Source organism: Erpetoichthys calabaricus, chromosome 18 (assembly GCF_900747795.2).
Source record: "Erpetoichthys calabaricus chromosome 18, fErpCal1.3, whole genome shotgun sequence".
Taxonomy (NCBI): Eukaryota; Metazoa; Chordata; class Cladistia; order Polypteriformes; family Polypteridae; genus Erpetoichthys; species Erpetoichthys calabaricus.
In genome coordinates, this window is record NC_041411.2 from 19,830,955 (window position 1) to 19,846,390 (window position 15,436).

At 34.6% G+C, this 15,436-nt stretch overlaps 1 protein-coding gene across 1 annotated transcript in view; it reads right to left on the reverse strand.

Annotated features, from left to right (window-relative positions):
• Positions 1–15,436, reverse strand: part of ypel1 (yippee-like 1) — a 1,016,165-nt gene that overhangs the window by 625,633 nt on the left and 375,096 nt on the right. The gene's annotated exons all lie outside the window — the stretch shown is intronic.

Below are 15,436 nucleotides of genomic sequence, written 5' to 3' on the forward strand. Positions count from 1 at the left end.
GGCAAGTTGTACAAGCATTGCATAATCAGGGGTCTGACTACCCTGCAACAGTGAGAAATACGGACCTTGGCAATAAACTCCAAGTTTTAACACAACTGATTTTACATTTCTTTTCTAATTCAAGTTTAGCAAGACAGTCTCACATCAAGCAAACTAGTGGTTGATTTTTGTGATTGCAAATGGGCAAGGAAGGTAGCCAAATGATGATTGCATTATTTGAGTGTTATTGCAAGGTTTTTACTGTACTTGTTTAATTATTGAATGCAAAGTGTGTATGGCATTTCTCAAACAACTGCCAGCACTTCCTGTACATATTAGTTTTTCCTTGGTTCCTTATGAGCATATAAGGGGGTTCAAACTATTGTTCAAGTCCAGGGCCCATTTTCCTAAGTCCATAATTGTTCTGATCTCTGGATGTATGCCAAAACTAAGAAAATGTTTTCATTTTGTTGGGTTCAGGGACGGCTTACTGAAGCTAACTCTTTAGCTTATCCTTGCTTATGCAGTTCATTTTCATTTGCTGGTGTAGAGTTTAACATGAAATCAACATTATAAAATGGATTGCAGGAGGACCATATTCAGTGCATTTTAGGTAAATGAAGGATGGATTCTGTAACATTTTGCTGCAAGTTTTTTCAAAATAACCAGGTTAGGTTTCTTTTTGTTCAATAGGGAACTGTATGAACTGGGAAGAATAGCTCTTTGAATACTTATGTTTTATTGTCAATCTTGTTTCTTTTTATACAGTGTAATCTATACAGCACACATTTTCAAAAACTGTCTTTTTAATGGCATGTGCAAAATATGTTTATTTTTTATTCTGTTTTTCTTATTTTATAATTGTGCATAATACAGACATTTTGGAACTACTTCAGTTAAATAAAATACTCCTGATGAAGAGAAACATCACAGCAGAACTACTCACTGTTAACATATGAAACTGGGCCAACAGAAGCACCTAAACTGGAGTCAGTCTGAAAAGCATACGCACATAGCTTATACCCTGAGATATACCAGAACCATGATAATTTTCAGTGCAATCATAACAACTTATAGTTTATGATTTGGTTAGCAGGAGCCACTATTTATGCTCAGTGCTGGTCACATGACAAATTATGATATTTCACACTGCCTATTTAAACCGGCAGCATTCTATTTTTTTCGTACAAGTTTCTTTATTAAAAAAAAAAAAAACTTAGTGTGCTTTTAGTTACTTCAGACTCTTTTTAGGGAGTCAACTACTTTTCATGTGCTAATTTTGGATTTTGGTTTCTGTTTTGTGCATTAGGTTCTGGTGATTGGTACTGTTTTGTCTTACTGACTTAGTTTTGTTTTCTGATCACATTCTCTGTTACCTGCTTTACATGTGTCAAGACAAATATCTTTCTTTGTTATTATTCTGGAGGTGACGGGATGCCAAGGAGCAATCCTGTGTTACAAAACATTGCACATTATCTGTATAATAAATCTATTTGGGGCTTCATATTGATAAAGGTACAGATCTGATGAATGTAACTAAAAATCAAGTTTGCTGTATTAATGTTATATAAGCAATGTGTGTCACTGCAGTGTGCTGGAGAAATATTTACCCAAAGACAGATGAGAGGCTATAAAAGAAAAATCCTACTAACCAATCTCACTTCCTGTCACATCAGCCCTCCAAATGTATAATGCCAGGAAATTACACTGTAAGCATACTGGTTTTTAAATCTGTTTTACCCTCTTTGTGTAGTAATATTTCCTCAAGTTTCAGCTCATGAATAAACCAGAACTATTTTCATTAAAATATTCAATAGTAGAAATTTAATTCCATCCACTCATCAATGCAATTTTATGTATTGCTTTTCTTAACTTTTACAGTGCACTATAATTTCTTCTAATAATGAATAATGTTAGCACAGGGGAAATATTTAATATTTAAAAATAATCAGAAATAATGACTTATCATTTCATGACATATTTAAACATACTCTGTGTTTTCCGCCATCACAATTTAACATTGAGGATATTTTCCACCTTTTGTATGGAAAGTTAAATGCACATAATTTATTATGAAGGTCCAAAACAATGATCCCTCCATCTAATTTCAAGCCTCCACTTAAAGTCACTGAAGAAAATAATTATTACAAATCAGATTCTAGTCAGCTGTTGAACTGACTAACATAATACAAAAATAATGATGCTTTAAATATTCAGCTAAGGATGTGAGCTAAAATTGTGATGAAAAACAAGTCCCAATAAAGGATGCTCATGAACCTTTTAAAAATTAATAACTACATGCTCTTCTTCTCCCTTTGTTTCATGCCAGGCATCCTCCCTGGAGATACAAGCTGTCGCATCTTTATATATTCACTTAATAAATATTAGGCAATTGCATTAAGTTATTATATACAGTGTATATTGCTACATATATTTATTTGCCCTATCAGACAAAATTAATACTGCAAGTGTGTGAAAACAGAATGATCTTTTCTCTCCTTTTCGGTTACCTCCAGAAGAAAGTTATTATTTACTTAGGTAATTTACAGGCCATAACTGTCACATCTGGAGAGCACAGTGACATTCTTGCTTGCATGCGCTAAACACTAGCTACTTAAAAATCATAAAATGAGCAATACCCAGTCACGTCAACTGACAAATCCGGTGGCTATCTTCTTGAAGTGTAGATGATGTTTTAAAGACTTTTTTTTTATTAAATGAAATTTTATTGTTAAAGCACATAACCAGAGCTCTAAATATGGATTATGCAATTTAAAAAATCTTGAAACTACTGGTTAGCTGATTCAATATGGTATCTTCAAAGAAACTTTCACTGTGCTAATGCCCTGTTAAAACCATTACTACCAATTAGCTACCTGATCGGCCCTACATCAGTAAGTACAGAATAGAGTATTTTTGGAGATATACTGTGGTTTGTTAAGATTTGATGAGATGGCATGGAGTTATCACGGGCAGTGATAGTGTGTATGTCGAATATGAAAAAGACATCATGCAAGGACTACAACAAGACAGCCCATCTGCCATTTGAAACCTGCTTCTACTTCAGTAAACCGGACATCCACTTGCTATCTGAGTACACCGATGAAAAAAATGCAGAAGACCTTAAAAGAAGGTTTCTGAAGGAGCAGGAGGTCAGGACAAGTGGCAGATAGTGACTTAGGTAGGGGCTTGCTGCATAATTGAGTAAACAAATAAGTGAGTCTTGAAAGGCTGAGTGTTTAAGGAAAGACCACACTTTTAGCTGAGGTGGTCTCTAAAACCACCAGAAAATACTTTGACCTGGCAGTCTTTACAAGTTTTAAAATGAACCCCTAGCCACAGAAAATTTTTCAAGTTTCAACCCAGATGAAACAAACAAAATGCCAGGAACAGATTTTGTTTGGGGTTGTGAGGTGCATGAGTATAAAGAGGCTCTTTTGATAGCATTTAAAGTGTTACAAGACTGCAATACCCTTTTCATGGTTCAGTCTATTATCCTAGGTCTCTCAAAGAAAAAACTCTTGTATCCCAACTTTTCCACTTAAAATGTCTTGTATATGTTTCACAGATGAAAATGTTATAATATTGGCACAGAGTATGACACAGTGTTTAAATGTGAGATATACTCTTCTAAGTCTATTCAGGTTGCCAACAAACATGTTCTGTACTCGAATATAGAATTATTGTTAACTCCTTCAGATAGAAACATCAACAAATACAGATATTCTTTATATATTGAAGAGTGGATATGTTTTAAATTTATATTTGCAGATTTTCTTCTGTATTCTTCGTTACCTTAGCAATTCTGTGATAAACACTACTTCACATTTACAGTTTTTTGTAAGTTGCTTTGAATAAACTACAATTGCTAAATAAAAAAATTATAATGACAAGGAAACACTCAATGATCATTACAATGCAGAATTCAGTATATTGAATTGCTTCAGTTGTAAAAGAAGTGAAACATTCACACTGGCTAAATCTCTCTATTATATAAAAAAATCCAGCGACGAGACAAGACTTTTTTGAAGAGATTTTTTCAAGTCCTGCGAGACCTTGGCCATGAGATTTTTTCAAGTCACGCCCTCCTCTCAACCATATTCAACCAAGCACGCGGTACTCTCACCTCTCATTCGTGTGAATGCTTTTAGACAGACACAGTTCCTGCTCTCTCATCTCTTATAAATTATAACGTTTTCCTCACTTTAAGTTCCCAATTAAAGAGTCTTATTGAAGAATTTCATCACGAAGGGTTATCAACAGAAAAAATGAGAACACGGTCAATCCTAGCTCCGAGAAACGATGAAGTCAAATGAATTAACGCCAAAAATGTTGATCGGTTACACAGCAAATTGGTTAAATGCGTATCAATGGACTGTGCTGAAACAGTTGGTGGTGATGGTGCAGAAGATGAAAACATCAGCTTACAATATCCCAACGAATTACTACAACTGTTAACACCGTCCAGTCTTCCACCACACGAATTACTGTAGAAAGAAGGATGTATCCAAGAAAGGTAATGTAATAAATCCATCCATCCATTTTCCAACCCGCTGAATCCAAACACAGGGTCACGGGGGTCTGCCGGAGCCAATCCCAGCCAACACAGGGCACAAGGTAGGAACCAATCCCGGGCAGGGTGCCAACCCACCGCAGATGTAATAAATCTTTATTAGATAACAAAGGAGATCTTGATATGCCATTCGTATTAAAACTTTTAAGTTTCCCGTGAGAATAGCTTTTACAAAAACAATTAACAAATCTCAGAGCCAAACATTCAAAAAAGTTGTTTTATTTAATAGAGAGAAAGAAACGAAATTCAATCACGGGCAATTATATGTTATCTTTTCATGATGAAAGTCCAACCACAGAATCATAATTCAAGACGATTTTGGTGAAAATGTTATTCAAGAAATTGATTTTACTTAAGTTTAACAGTAAAAGTAAAAAGTTTAAAAAGTATTTGCGTGTTAATTTCAAACCCAAACAGAAAGAAATTGTATTACTCAATGAATACCTCTAACGCAACATGAAACATAACTTACTTTCAAATTATTACATTTTACTATTTTTTAATATGGTTAATTACTCGCTGCAATGTAAAACAGTTAGTTCTATTATACCTATGTAACAATTCCCATGAAACTAACAATCTGTTTAAATTGTACATCCACAGTCCCATACGCAAACAGCAGAACCACAAAGAGGCTAGCACATAGTGCAGGCCCGGAGATAGGCGAGCGAAGCAAGCAAGCGGTAAAGCCCCCTAGTTTATATAAAAACAAATGGATAGTAGGCATTACTACTGGGTTCTAGAAGCAAAAAATGCAAAAACAAGAAAAGGAAAAACTGACTACATTTAAGATGCAATTCTGTCTTAGTTTAATATGTCCATTATTGGAAAAAAGAGGCACTGTGTAGCGTGCCCTTTTCTGTTTTCTCTTTGATGACCTCTCTCTTAGCACATAGAAAATTCCATTTTGGCGAAGGTGATGATTTCATTTGTCACATTCATTTGAAAGCTGCAGTATTCACAGACATCACTTACAGTAAGTAACAGTGCATGGGTCATAAGTCCAAAAATATTCATAATAAAACAAATATAAAAAAGACAATTATAAAATAAACTTAAATGAATTTCCCAGACATTTTAAATCACATTTCAATATATTTAAACATAAACTTATTTTTAATATGAATATTACGCCCAAGTGGAATCACAAAGAATGCAATGTCAGCTCAAGAATTTCATTAACTATAAAAACCTCATACATAAAGTCTAGCAACAATTTCACTACAGAGTACAGAGGTCATTTAATCTTGTGTTCAATCAGGATTTCACTTTCATTTTTACATAATCATGAACAATAATAAAAATAGGAACATCTAAACAATCAAGTTTCAGAGGCAACAGAAGTATAAACAGTCCTATATATTCTTGTTAACAAGATGAACGACTCATACAAAGCATGTAACCATAAATGTATTATGCTGTTTGTGACATGTGTATATATTGTACATACATATATCAAAACTGACATATGTGAATAAAACAGGTTGCAGAACAATCAAACAACTAGTTCTTCTTATACTAAACTTTTCAAGACTCTCTGGTGATGAATGTTGATCATGTATTTCCATAAGACTAAAACTCATCATACATCCTAAATATATCTTACACACCAAAACATGTTTCAAACTCTATTGTGACATCCAATGACATAAATACTTATATAACTATGGGCTCCGCCCCCTGCTCGCTTCGCTTGACCACCCCTGGATTTGGTTTACTTGATATACAATTTAAAGAGATTGTTACATATGCATTATTTTCACTTTTACTTTAAAACTCTTGTAAAAACAATACTTGTCCTTTATTTACCGGCCCCAGGTGTGGTTAAATCTCTTTCTCACAGAACATATAAAGCTGCTCGCATTGTAAAGGGGGGTGGCTGAACTCACGCTAAGGAGATGCCATCGGATCATGTTGTCCTGCTGTTGCTGGCGAGCTGCGTGTTCTGTTTGTCGTGCTGCGCATCGATCATTTAAAAGCCTGTACAGCAGCCCTTTTGCCACTTTGTGTCTCTGCCACTCACGTTGTTGGGGGTGGGGGGGTCGGGGGGTTTGCATTAGGCTGAACACACGTTAAGGAGCAGCTTGCTGCTGCTAAGCTGCATGTTCTGCTTGTCGGTTGTCGTTGTTTTAAGAGCGGGGAGCACATGAAGTGTGTCTGCCAAAAGCATTCCAACAACTGCTAGGGCAGATGTCCGTGAACTTGTTTTTAATGTTGTCTCACTGCCTTGTCTCTCGCAGGACATCAAATTGTCTTCCGAGAAGATCACGTCTCGTCTCCCTAGTCTCCCTCCCACGATTTTTTTTTATAATAGAGAGAGACATCACTAGAGGTTCTAGATTATAAGTATCTCTTCTAAGGCTTTCATTTCTGTTGATTACTGAAAACTCACCCATTAAATGTAAGCATTGGTGTCTTTAAACACATTTATTTTGTTGCTCTCTATACTGCTCCTTTGTATTACATTTGCAGTAAACTATATAAAGTATAAAGCAAAAGTGTCACACTGTTTAATATAAGAACTGTGTGTAGTGAAACCATGATTACTGTTTTGATCATTAAATTTTTTTTAATTTCAGAACACTGGGACAAGTCCCTACAGCATTTAATATTTAGCCCACCAGTCCAATGCACTCTAGTTGCAGACCTCCAGGGCTCCACTCCATTGAGGAGGTTGTCGCTTTATATTATGTGTCACTAATAACACCTGGTTACACTATTGTTAAAATTAGGGTTCGGGGAGGATTATCCGACCAAACCATGTGACAAAAACCTGCAATCCAATTGGCTGTCCAGTGGAGCTACTGAATCGCAGAGTATATTGTATACGATGTGAAAGACCATAAATGACAATCAAATTAATAGAAAGCTTTAAAAAGATAACAAATAAGAAAAAATGTGCTTGTGTAAACCAAATATGGAAAGTTCAGCTTAGAAACACTGAAAAACAACACACATCAGACCTGCATGAATAGGTCTAAACACAACATTGCACCCATCTAAATCCATTACAACCAGGTTTTGGGTTATAGGTTTTATACTCTTACACTGGCTCTATGTCTCACCACAATTTTATGGTTGAGGCCTACAGAGAGTTCCTTGGATATCGTGGCTTGTTTTTGTCCTGACCCGAGTATAAATTGTACAGACTATATACACTATAAAACACTGTATTCCACCAGCAAAACAACTTTGAGGTATTGTTATCCTCAGATGCTTAAAGCCCTTAGATAAAGTAGAATGAGTTACTATTAATAAATTATGTAGATTTGTGTTTGGACTCAGTATATTATATGATTAAACCACTATTCTCCAGCTCAAAACCTTCAGTGTAGGTGTAAATAACATACATTCTAAGTATTTGGAATGGAAAGAGAAACCAGAAAGGGATGTCATTTGTCACTGATTTTTACCACTCACCATCTAATTACATAAAACAACTAAAGATATAGAGAATTGTGAGAGAACGATATGAACAAAAATGAAATGGTGCACTATATTACTGATCCATAATTTCATAAGCATTTTATTTGATGAATTCTACAAAAAAGTTGTATAAAAACAGCATATTATTTAATCTACAACTGTTTTCACAGACATAGAAATGATAATTAACAAGACTTTACAGACCACAATGACTTAATATTAGCAATCTGATGGGATCTGTCAGTCAGTCATTATCCAAGCCGCTATATCCTAACACAGGGTCACGGGGATCTGCTGGAACCAATCCCAGCCAATACAGGGCGCAAGGCAGGAACAAATCCCGGGCAGGGTGCCAGCCCACCGCAGGATGGGATATGTTGAACAAGATATTACCAACTGTTCACTTTTCGATTTCACATTAGCTGGGAACATTAACAACAGGTCATTTGAGAAAGAGACATTTCACATGAGATTTTCTGACAATAAATGAAAGTCTGCCCTTAATAAAATACATTCTTTATCAATTAGTGAAAAATGCGATTTAATACAAGTTAAAGTCGTATGACACACATGTTTATCTCAAGTCAAACTATACATAATATACTAAGAAAGAGTCCAATTACAAGCAATGTTATCTGCCACTTGCTTTACATGTTTTATAAATATTACCTGCTGAGACATTAATGGAATAAAATTTCTGCACAGTTTTGGAATCAAAATAACTGCCAATCCTTTAACAGCAATGTTTGGAGAAATGCCCAATGGGATATTACTGCTTAATGAACAATCTGTGGTGATAACTTAAACTACATTGCTTGGAAGCTACCTTATTCTACTCAGTTGGAAGAATCCTAAACCACTTAACATAACGCAGTGAAAAAGATGTCATATATTACTTCAAATTGGCAAAAAACAAATTTACTTTAGTAAGAACAGTTTGAAAGGTCCTAAGTTTTTTATACATTTTTGCCCTCAATTAACTGAGCATACTGAGCCATGAGTGTCTCTTTAGATATGCTAGCATCTCTGAGTGTAGTGACATATTATTTTCAGTGGGCAATGTCTCAAAGGAGAAGAAGGGGCACTACACAGGACAGGGTTTGTTAAATTTTAATCCTGGACAAAAATTATTGTCCAGTTCAGTTTTTGTTTTTACATTTTATGCAAAACGTGGATGCAAATTTAGGTGCGTCATAATATTCAAACATGGACTAAAATGTTTTTCCTTGGTTGCTGATTGTGGTAGATACTGTAGTAGATAACTCTAAACCCCTTCTACTTAGCCAATGCTGTAAAAGAATTCCAATCTACTTACATAAAATACCAAAAGGACCTTAACAGGAAGAGTACAGGTCATACAGTAGCACATCAAATTAAAGATTATTTTTTTCCACCATAAAGTGCCTATTGTGGGTAAAATATTATCAAAAGGAGGCACACTCTTGTGCTTAGAAGCAAGTACTTAGATCCTATGAGTGGAACAGAACAAAAGGGCACTTGGGCAATGAAGGGAAATGAGGGAGGCAATGACTTGAGCCATCATTCTGTGAACTTAAATTTAGAGTGATAAGTTCAAATGAAGTGTTCTTTTTATTCTGGATGAGGGGGTATCTGATCACAGTATTCTCGGTAAGATGTAGTATGATATGTTTACTGACTTCTCATTTATTTATTGGACTACAATCTAAAAAAAACAATAAAAATATGATAAAGAAGGGCATGAAAAAAATCACTCTTTGCTAAAAAATAAAAACTAAATTGCCAGGGCAGGGAAAACCAATGCTATCTAGTTTGAATAAAAACAAATTAAAAGCATTTGATCAATGCAATGCATATTTGCTGCTAATTCTGAAGAACCCTACATTACTGTAATCCTGTAATATCACAAAGTTAGACAAATAACAGCTCCATTTGAAAATGGCCCTGTGATTCATTTCATGTCTGAGTAAAAGCTACACAAATTTAAAAATCCTATGTATTCTGAACCTCACCTAGATATAAAAGGAACATTAGTTCAAATAACAGAAAACAATAAACTCTAATATATTTTTTTGCAAATGCTTGTGTCATGTGGGCAGACAAGGCCACAGTAGCCTGATTATTAACTAGTGACCTATCCTTGCTCTGTTAATAACAGTACTACAATGAGAGAAAAGGTCCAAAGAGGCAAGCTACTGAAGCAACATCATTAAAGACTTCTCTTTTTTCATTTTTAATGAGTATAATTACTTAAGACATCCTGTGCACAATTACTAATTTACTTATTTTGACCTTTTCATCATATTACAGGTGCACTGCTGAAAAGCTGTAATAATTAAACAGAAAATAAGACTTAAAAGAAAACAAGGGCGCATTTCAGGGAAAGAACTGAAAGACACTAGGAGGCTTACGTCACATTAGTTGAAAAAAATGTCAAATCTGTGGAATTTCCGCTTCCTAAGCATGAAGTGTTTTTTATTTTTATTAAGAAAAGGATATTGAACAGTTTTACATACATTCATCCTTTAAATGCCATGTATCATTCATTTCAGGTTGCCAATAATTCTTCTGAATTATTTACATTTGTTAAATAGTGATTCATTACTGCGCATTGCTGCTTCTCACAGTACCAGGGTACTCTGACGCAGACAGATGAAATTATTTAATAACAAGCTTTGTAATAATCCTCACTTACAGGAAAAGTGAACGCTGTGACAATGTAAGCTTTCTTTGAGTTCAAATGTTAAGTATCTTAAATCTTGAGTTTCTTCTTTTTAAGTTTATTATTAGCTACCTTGAATTAACAATTGGAAATAATGTACCAGAGGCTGCACTCTTGTTCACTTCTCTCATCAACCCTGTTGAATAAGCTCAACACATTACATGACTCGGTAGCTTTGCTTCTGGCATATATTTAATATTTATATGTAACAAAGCTGAAATAAAATTTACAGGACAAAACGTTAAGTTTACTTTTAAAAATACTGTATGTACCATAAAGTGAACAAGCAAACATTAGATCTAATGTAAAAAATCAAATCATACAAATAATTTTAAATAGTATTTGGTAATTTGCTAAATTACTTTATTAAAAATTAATATACAATTTGGAACACATAAAATTTAATTCAAACATTTATATTTACAAGGGAAATTTTAAAATATGAAAATACTACATTAGGAACAAACTTTTTAAAGCTAGCTTTCCTTATGTTTTTGCTCTGTATTTTGAGTATATTGTATGTATGAACCTGATCAAACACAGTAGTTACAGACTGACACGTTAAGGACAATGTGCACAATTGCATCTTGTATCTCATCACTGGCAAGGTCAAAACTTAAGAGAGGATGGTAGCATTATGTAGTGTGTACCTTTTCATTTCTCGTCTCATCTTCCATAGAGAGTAATATAGCTCCTAATGTTTAGAAAATACCAGTGTTTGCACTAATGCCCAAAAACAAATGAAAATTAATAAATATCTATGTCAGTTTCTCAAACTTTGTACATCACTTATTAAAAAATAAGGTTACACGAGGAGCTTACAGTGAGGAGCTTACATCAACTGATAAGTCTATTTACTGATTTAGTGTCTTCACAGTGTTCATATTTAATAGTTCAATGATTTAGCCAGAATACAACATTTTTCATATACTGTGTAGGACAAAACATTCATGGAACAGTTTCAAGATATTGAGTCATTTACACATTCTCTTCCATTTAGGAAAAAATCTGCATAACATTTGATTATGTGTCGATTAGTTACAGTATATATACAGTATATGTATATAATAATACACAGCTCATTGATTGAAGAATACCATGTGCCATTTTGCTGTAGTCCATGATAGTGACATCTAAATATTTTGGGGGCATTACTAGCTTTAAACTAGTTTCAACTTATGAGTGATCCCTTACACAGATTCTTGCATGCCTGAGCAAAGTTGCTCAAATTGTAAAGCCTGCAAAATCAATCTATATTTACGACAAGCTTAAAAAATATCATCAAATAAGTAAAGAAAAAAACACATTTACAAACATTAATACATTAAACATTGCATTTTATGGGAATGAGGAAAACTGTACTTTTAAGAATGATTTTTTGGGCAAAAAAGCATACTATGTCCTCAGTTTTTAAATGGGTTATATCAAAATACACAGAAATGAAGCCCTTTGATCCGTTTGCAAATAGCACTTTTTCCAGTTCAATACCAAAAGAAGTCAAAGACTATGCTAAAATTAGAAACGGGTAAACAGACTTTTATCACATCCTTACAACATTCAATCTACTGTCAAATAATAGAAATTGTGCATCTCAGCAGCAGAAACTGCATTTTATTTTTCCTCTTGTGCTTGCAACCAAGCTATGGTCATGTTGGCAACGATTGTGCAGTAAACGTGTCAAACAGCCCTGTGATGTAACAGTGGCCACGCAAAGCATCATAGGGCATTTTGTAAAAAAAATGTTCACCTAAGCTGGCCACATGTCAAATTTCCAGGAAAATATTCAGTGAACAAGGCTACCAGCAAGCACTGCATATTTGCTGCAAAAAACTCTTTGACAGATTTCGCAGATTAACACTATTGGCCTGTACAAGTCTATGACAAATGCTTTACATGACTTAAGTTCCTGCACATTTTGAGGTTACAAATACAGGCAGACAGCTACAAAAGTAATTAATGTAATGTAATTGGGCTTTATTTTATTTGGTAAACTTAATAAATAATCTTGTGTTTTTTTTTTCTTTCTTTGTTGCATAGACAATTAGATACAAATTTTGTGTTTCATTAGTTTATATTTAAGAGCAGCAAGGTACTACAGTGGTTAGCATTGCCTCTTTGGGAAGTCAACACCTTGGGATTCAAAACTCACAAAACAGTCACTGGCTATGTGGAGTCTGCACAATATCCTGTGACTTCCTAGATTTTCCTCTGGTGGTCCAGTGCTCCTCTTTCAATCATAAAGATGCAGATATTCCAATTGATCGTGATTGTGGATGCATTTGTGAATGACCATGCAATGGACTGGCATCCAGACCAGGGCTGTTTCCTGGCTTTAACTCAGTGCTGGTGAACAAGCTCCAGTCCCTTGTCACCCTGAACTGAATTGATTATGTCAGTTACTTATGTCCAAATCTCTTACTTTGATCCCTTAACAGAAAAAAACAGCAAAAATCACCTATTAAAGGAATCAGAAATAAGACTAATGTGTAACTGATTACTTAAGAGGCATAAGAGACAGAAAACATACAATATACCAAAATTACAACAAGCAAGTAAATGCAAGCTGGGCATACAGAGCACAAAAGGCAATGTAAATGGTACCTTGAAATTAGTGGTGAAATGAATACATACGCAGTTCTTATAAAATATATTCACACTTTGGAAGTGTTTCACATTTTATTATTATTCAACATTGAATCATAGTGGATTCAATTTGGCTCTTTGACATTAATCAACAGAGAAGATGTCTTTAATGTCAAAGTGAAAACAGACCTCTGCCAAGTGGCCTGCATTAATTAGAAATATAAAATACAAAATAATTGACTGTATTTAGTAGAAGCATCTTTAGCAGCCGTGACAGCCTTGAGTTTATGTGCACAGATCTCTCTCTATCAGCTTTGCCCATCTGGACATTCAAATTATATCCTCCATTTTCTTTGCAAAACTGCTCAGACTCTGTCAGGTGTCATATTGATTGTGTATTAACAGCCTTTTTCAAGTCCAGCAACAAATTTTCAATTAGACTGAGTTTTGGACTCTGAACATTAATATTCTTTTTTTGAAGCCATTCCTGTGTAGCTTTGATTTTATGCTTGAGGCTTATCATCTTGCTGGAAAGCAAATATTCTCCCAAGGTGCAGTATTCTTGCAGACTGTATCAGGTTTTCCTTCAGGATTTCTCAGTATTTGACTGCATTTGTTTTCTTCTCACAAGGCTTCAAGGACCTGCTGCAGAGAGGAAAGCCCACACCATGATGCTGCCACCCCCATACTTCACGGTGGGGATGGTGCCTTTTTGATAATGCGCAGTGTTTGGCTTACAGTCAGTCAGTCAGTCATTATCCAACCCGCTATATCCAAACAAAGGGTAACGGGGGTCTGCTGGAGCCAATCCCAAACATCTAAACATGCAATTTAGTCTGATGACCAGAAAGCTCAATGTTGGAATTATCAGACCACAGAACCTTCTTCAAGCAGAGTTGAAAGTGAGTGCTGCTTCAGTTCTGAGATGTCTCACCTTTCATTACTACTTACACCTGGGCTACCACTTTCTTTAATGCCAGACATTGTTCTTGAAACATCTTTAACACTCTGTATTAATGAGGGGTGAGTGGGACTCACTAAGTTCATTATAAGGAAGAAAGAACTGCTTATTCTTGTCACACCTGAAGCAACATTTTGATGTATAGTAAACTGAAACTGAAAAAGGAATCATAATTCTCTCTGTAACAGTTTACTGTTCTGCAACACTAATCAACTCTAAGATAAGTTCTTAAATGGGAATAGAATTTAACCAAAGGCTCACAATCAATGGCATAAAGACTTGCAAAAGTATATAGATTTCACTGTAGCATGACACTCCAAGCATCACTAAAACAATAAAGACTATCAAATCATATCAGCCGCTGAAAAAAATGTCTATAAATTAAATCATATTTAAAATAGCTATGTAGTAGCTGTAACGTCAGAAACAAAAATATGTGATAATATTGCAATCCCATGTAATGTATCCAAAATTATCTGCAGAGCAGAAGAGTAGATTTTTTAAATTTTAGTTTCATGACAACAAAAGAATAAACCAAGAACATAAGCAAATATATGAACTGGAATAAATCAAAATGAACTTCAGTAAGTAAGAAGTTAGTGTTGCAACTGATAAATAACACAAAAGAAAAAAACAAACATCATGAGTCCGCCTGGTTTAAACAGTTCATACTTGGAAAAAACAAGTAATATGCTTAAGGCTTTTGGAGCAGATTAACTATAGACAAATACTCCAGAAACCCCAATTACACAATGCTACGATGTAAATGTGAAAATGTGACCAAAAGGCAGAAGTAAAAGAAATGAAAATGCCTTCACGCAATGCACTCCAGTGAATGGAAAATGTAAAATATTTCCCTTTGCCATGGAAATCATTTAAAAACTTGCCAAAAAAGAAGACTTTCTGTATTTATTTTTCCCCTGAAGCTATGAATATATTTTACCACACAGCTTCTCAATGCTAACTGTCCATAATATAGAGAATAGATTTTTGAAATATATGGCATCAATATGAACTTATTTCTATTAAACAGGCAGGTCTATTATCCTTTATTTTTTGCTAAGCCGTGCAGTAAATTTTACATTAAATCAGCAACTAATTTTCTGCAGTGGAAAACATACATTGTCCTCTAATTAAACGAGTAATTTATTTTTCAGTATAATTGAAGTTTTATCGAATTACAGCAGTGTGCAGCAGAAAATGCCATCAAAGA